The sequence below is a fragment of the Alexandromys fortis genome, unplaced genomic scaffold (genome assembly GCF_014885135.2).
Source record: "Alexandromys fortis isolate MF-2015 unplaced genomic scaffold, M_Fortis_MF-2015_v1.1 scaffold_24, whole genome shotgun sequence".
NCBI lineage: Eukaryota > Metazoa > Chordata > Mammalia > Rodentia > Cricetidae > Alexandromys > Alexandromys fortis.
This window is the reverse complement of record NW_026067906.1, coordinates 16,392,134-16,398,180: the sequence shown is the minus strand read 5'-3', so window position 1 is coordinate 16,398,180 and position 6,047 is coordinate 16,392,134. Positions and strand designations below refer to the sequence as shown.

Below are 6,047 nucleotides of genomic sequence, written 5' to 3'. Positions count from 1 at the left end.
ACAGTTGTGAGCTGCCATGTGGGTGCTGGGAATTGAACCCAGGTTCTCTAGAAGAGCAGTCAGTGTTCTTAACCACTGAGCTATCTCTCCAGCCCCTATGTGCTTTTTCTTACAAGGAAAAAAAAATACCTTTTCCCACCTTTAATACAGGATTTAAAAAAATGTAGCTTAGGCTGTCCTTGAACTCACAATTCTCTTGCCTTAGCCTCGAGAGTGCTGGTATTACAAGCACACAGCACTTTGCTTGGCTCGTAAAAAACATAACAGGCCAGTAAGATGGCCCAGTAGCCGAAGGTGCTTGCCACAAAACTGATGCCCCGAGTTCAATCCCTGAAACCCACACTGTGAAAGGAGAGACCAGACTCCTGAAAGGTGTCCTCTGACCTCCACACATGTCACAGCACACACCACTCCACTTCTATAAATAAAGATGTAAAACAATATTAAAAGGCTATGTTCTGGTGGCCAGTAACAGGAATCCACTCAAAGCGGTACCAAACAAAATTGGGGAATTATTTTAAATATCTGGAGGGTGTAAGGAAATCAAATTCGGTGAAACCAGGAAGTGCTCTCACTGTGGCACAGAGTAAATATGTATTTTCCTAATGTATGACTCAGAGAAAGAGAGAGGCTAATTACCAACATTTTTTTTTAATGAATGGAACTTGTTAAAGTGATTATTTTTTCAGGAAATCACACAGTTTAGAACCTAAGGTCTTTGTTAAGCCTTTCAGCCTTCCTGATTTCTCATTTCCATTTTCTCACACCAGGGAAGTGTTCTCAAATGCAGACTTGTCTATATTTGGTCTAAAGAAGAAGGTTGTAGACACAGCTCTGTGTATGCGTTCAGCTTCCAGCTGTTACAGGAGTTTCCAGAACACATTTCTTTCTTGTCCTCTTGACTCTAAAGCCAGAACCATGTGGCCGAAGCTGCCATTTACTTCCTGGAAATGGAACATGGCCCCCTCAGTCAAATACATTTTCCCTCACTGCTTAAACTTGGCTGTCCTGGAACTCACCCTGTAGACCAGGCTGGTCTGGAACTCAGAGCTCTGCCTGCCTTTGCCACCTAAGTGCTGGGATTAACAGCATGAACCACCACCACTGCTTGGCCTAAGCTTTTCTCTAAATCCTTTCCAAAAGTTGGAAGCTTGTATGGGTGGGGTTTTACACCAATGTCACCACTTTCTTTATTTCATTCAGGATAAGATTTTTCTTTAAATTTTTTTTATCTCCTTGAGCATTGAACTTGACTCTATTATACTTCCTGGTGTTACTTTTCTCCCAAACTGGACATTTTGTATTTTTCCTTGCTTAGCTTTCTCCTTTTCATTATAGATCTGCCTAAGAGTAGCCACTAATAACCAAGCGACACAGTCAATACTAAGCTGTTTTGAAATCTCCTCTGCCAATGGTATTAATCTAAAATTCTTCATTTTAGCCTCAGGCAATTTTTTGGACAAAGGTCACATTTCCCATCAAAATGTCATGAAAACCGATTTCTAGGCCACTTACTAATACTCTTTTCCTCTGGAACCTCTTGAGCCAGGATGTTATAATCTACATGGCTTTAGCACCACTGTCTTCCGTGCTCCTACTAGGATGGCCCACTAAGCCCTGCTTAAAGCATTCAACTGCTTTCCTGATCCAAAGTCCCAAAGTCTTCATCCCACCAAGAAACATGGTCAGGCCTGTCAATACCCTACTCCTGGCACCAACTTCTGTTCTAGTCTGTGTTCTGTTGCTATGAAGAGACATCATTACCATGGCAACTCTTATAAAAGAAAATATTGAAATGGGGCAGGCTCACAGCTTCAGAGGTTTAGTCCATTGCTGTTAAGGCAGGGAGTCTGGTGGCATGCAGGCTGATATGGTGCTGGAGAAGAAGTAGCTGAGAGTTCTAAATCTGGATCCACAGGCAGCAGGAAGAGAGAGACACAGGACCTAGGTTGGGCTCTTGAAATCACAAAACCTACCCTCAGGGACGCACGTTTTCTATCAAGGCCACATTCACCCCAACAAGGCCACACCTCCTAAGCCCTGTCAAGTAGCACTACTTCCTAATGACTAAGCATTCGAATCTGTGAGCCTATGGGGCCATTCCTACTGCATTCAAACCGCAATAGGATTCCTACTCATTTTCAAACTGTGCTAGAGTTTGCTGTCCAAGACTGTAGAGTCTTGTAGCCAGTTGATATGCAAGTAGGTCACTGTGAGATTCAAACAGACCGGTATTCCTGTTTTCTGTAGACCCATGATCCATGATGTCTTGAGTCTTATACTGAGTAAACTAGAGAGCTCGTCTTCCAAAGAGTGCACTCTGCTTGTGTGTCATGTCCTCTTCCTACCTTTACAGAGTTCTCTGGCACCAGGCCGTGTGCTTACTCTAAGACACAGTCTAAAGAGAAAAGAGAGGCAACTCCAGTAACGGTTGGTGTGGAACGTGCAAGAGTTAAACTTTTATGGGACACAGGGAAGGACAGTGAACCAGTAATAGGGTTAGGGAATGGTTCACAAAGGAACTGGAGTCTGGGTTAAGTAGTGAAAGACTACACGGGATAAAAGTGTGTGTGTGTGTGTGTGTGTGTTTCTATCTAGCAGGTGCAGAGATGGAAAGCAATAAACAGATAAAGACACAACATAAGGGAGGATGAGGAGTCTAGGAATGATGAAGGCTTCATCTGAGCAGAAAAGTGAAGAATTCTTCGGGAATTAGAATAAATAAGAATTGGTAATATATCGGAGATGAATTATTAAACAGTAAATGACTTTCTAGGTTTCTGTTGGATTGTAGGAGGGCTACGTTCCCCGACACTCTGTTGTGCATTCCACTGATCTCATATATTAAACCACTAAAACTCTGAAAACCTCCGTGAGGTAGACCTTCTTGCAACTGTCTTTTAGTGAGAGGGCTGGTGTGTCTGCAGATGAACGCGCTCAAGGTCACAGAGGTCAGTAGGTGGCTGGTCGCAGGAGCCACACACACAACCTACTTTTTGTTATCACCTCCTAGATATACTCGACCCAGAAAGACAGCCCCTTTTTCTGAGTATCACAGCATTGACCGATTACGGGGAATGATTGCCCCCCTCCCCTTCTATCGGAGCTTGATTCCGTCTGTTCTTTGGCTTTTCCAACTTGAAAGACCGAGTGTGGGAAGTTTGATAAACAAAACAAAACAATAAAAACAGTTTCCATACACATGAGAGAAGGCCGACACAGGAACGACCTTCTCTGAAAACTGCTAGAAAGGACCTGGGTTTAACGGCAACCCCCACCGCACACTCCCGGGTTCAGCTTCAGGTATTCATGGACGCCGAATCTCAGGTCGGTTCTGCTCGTCCTTAACTCAGACCCTCAAAGCCTCTTTCCATTCCAGGAGGGCTCAGCATCCTCCAAGTTAGCCCCAGGGGGACCCAGCTTGAGCAATTCCCAGGGAAACGGCCCTTAGATGACCCAGGACTCCGTACGGGGCAGCCTGCACCGAGCCTCTCCTGGCGCCAGGGGGCGCCGCAGCGCTCGAGCCCCTCGTTTCCCCCCCCCCCCGGCCCCGCCTCTAGTCCCGCCCCCTCTCCCGGGGGACGGCTGCTCCCGGCTCCCCGCCCGGTGCTCTGCGCAGGCGCGGTCGGCTCTGCCTCCACGGCTCCCATCGCAGTGCACCCGGAGTGGAGCGGGGTCGATCCGCCGCCGTCCACCTCGTCTCCGGAGCTGGGAGGGGGACGGGGCCTCTCTCCCTTGCGACTCTGCGAGCGAGCGCCGCTGAGCGCGGGCGGTGGCCGCGGCGGGTCCGGCAGGTGAGTGGCGGCGGCGGGAGGGAGAGGCTCCAGCGGTGTGAGCACCGCCCCCCTTCGGCGCTTCGCTCGCTCGCTCGTTCGCTCGCTGGTTCCGCCGGCCCGGAGCGCGGCCGGGCTGGTGCGGAAGGCGGCGGGGAGGGTGCGGATGTGGCCCGCCGACTGCGGAGCCCCGGGGACCCGGAGGGCGGCGGCTCCGGCTCGGCAGGTTACTCATTAACTCCGCGGGCCGAGCGGTCCCCGCCGCTCACCTGGCTGCCCGGCGCGGCCTGGGTCACGGAGTTGCCGAAGTCGCCGGCGGCGCGGTTGGCCGGCGATGTGTGGGGGTCGTCGACCCGAGAGCGGGTGCCCGGGTTCTTGTCCACGATCGGCCAGGCTTCTCTTCGGACGCAGGAGTGGTGAACCGGCTTCTTTTCCCCCCATCCCCTGCATGAGCCGCTCGCCCCGCCGTGCTCGCCCCACCGCCCGCCGAGAAGCAGCTTGGAGGCTGGGGAGGGATGGAGCCGGGTGGACGCTGCAGCACGCCAAGAGTTGCCGGTTGTTGGAGATTAAAACATTGATCCGTAATGGCTGGTTGGAGCACTCGGCACCGAGTTAGAACGGATGCCCCAGAGGCACTTTAGTTTCAAGGAAACGTCTGTTCCCAACCTACCTGTTTATACACTTCCTCAGTGTCCCCCCCGAGTCAAGGAAAGAGCCTTGTGACCCCCCCCCGTGGAATGATTGCATAATTGGAGGAGAGGCCGATAAGAGGATTAAAACAAACTGTTCTAGTGTATATCGTTTGAAAGACCCAGTCTCTGTTTATTATACTGTTAAGTTTTTGTTTTTAAACAATGAATGACAAATCGCGAGGGAAAGAGGAGGCGGAATCGGTATGCAGCCCATCATTGTAAATATTTGGTACAGTTAAATATTTCACCAGTTTTATGGGGCCTTGTTCTGTTAGCATGTGTTATTTATTTACTAGGGCTGTGCATTTTGAGAGGACTTTTCATGTTTGGATAGACACTGCGTTCTGAACCTGGCTTGTGTGAATCTTAGTCCTTAAAGGCCGTAGTGAACGTATCCCAGGACCTTAACAATTACACGAAGTTACTCAGTGATGCATTCTAACTATAAGAGCAAACATCTTTAAACTTTTTTTTTTTCTCTTTCCAGTCTGGCGAGGTTTTGAATTAATGCATACTTTTGTGAGTGAGTGTGTCTGGTGGAATGCTTCCTTGCTCCCTTCTCGTAGCAGCCGCTCACCAGTGATTTCCAGTACATCCAAACCTCCCACGATCTGTTTGCTGTTCGCCTGCTTTATGGAGATCTGATTAGTGATTGTCTCTGTTTAAATCTAGCTGTCCTTCTGAATCAGTCTAGTTCTATGCTTTTAAAAATAATTCTTTACCTCGGATTTTCTTTAAGCCCCTACTCTGCTGCGCACATGGTTGCCCCCCAGATACTTTTAAAAATGGAAACGTTCCTAGGAGGAGCCCATCTCTCGTTTTTATGCTGTGGCACAGTAGAAACTTAGAGTCTTGCATGTGTTGCAGGGATTAGATTGGCTTTTCTTCTGTGCTGAGGTGATCTTGCTGAGCAGCTTCCTTAGCTGAAAGGGCTGACTTTCACGCCGCCTCCCCAAGCATGTGACCTTGAGTAACTGATGTATTGGGCACACTGTGTAGAAACATTTTAAAATGCCAGTGTTTGGTCCTTCTCTGTGCCTCAGCCCAACATGAACTTTATCAAGGTGGGATATGGGTTTAACTAGACATTCCATTGAGATGTGGGGGAGGGGATGAGGAACGAACTTTAGCTTGACCGCAGACTGGGCGCTGTGCCTGTCGTTTGAGGCTACCCTTGGCTCATTAGTCCTAAGGACATTCTTAGGTTATAGGTGCTTTATCAGACTTTACAAATACGGAAACCGAAGTGCAGAGAGTCAAAATGACTTGCCTGTAGTACTTAGTTCTCATTTATAACTGGCTGATATCAAAGCCAGGCTTTAAAGAAAACTGTGGGAACTCCAAGTGGAGCTTTAAACTCTGTTGCTCTTTGTTACTGGTCTTTCTAAAAAAGAGCTTTGCGTTTAAGCTGGGGAGGGGCATGCAGGTGAAAGGTGTTGTTATTTGTGTGTCTGATTAAAAATGACCCAGGCGTTCTGATGATGGTAATATCGCTGTTGCTACTATTACTAAGTCCCTGGTTCTTGAGTGGCAAGTCCTGATCCCAGCTCACTCCAGCTCACTCCCCCCCCCCCCCCCCCCC

The 6,047-nt window shown here is 48.7% G+C and overlaps 1 protein-coding gene across 5 annotated transcripts in view; it reads left to right on the top strand.

Annotated features, from left to right (window-relative positions):
* Window positions 1-3,601: 3,601 nt before the first annotated feature.
* Rab3ip (RAB3A interacting protein) overlaps window positions 3,602-6,047 on the top strand; it is a 43,369-nt gene continuing 40,923 nt past the window's right edge. For 4 of the 5 annotated variants that reach the window (XM_050135484.1, XM_050135483.1, XM_050135486.1 and 1 more), the window contains exon 1: window positions 3,603-3,794. The gene's annotated coding sequence lies outside the window, so the exon portion shown is untranslated. Of the gene's footprint in view, window positions 3,795-6,047 lie in introns of all 5 variants that reach the window. The other variant, XR_007590616.1, reaches the window with a different exon arrangement.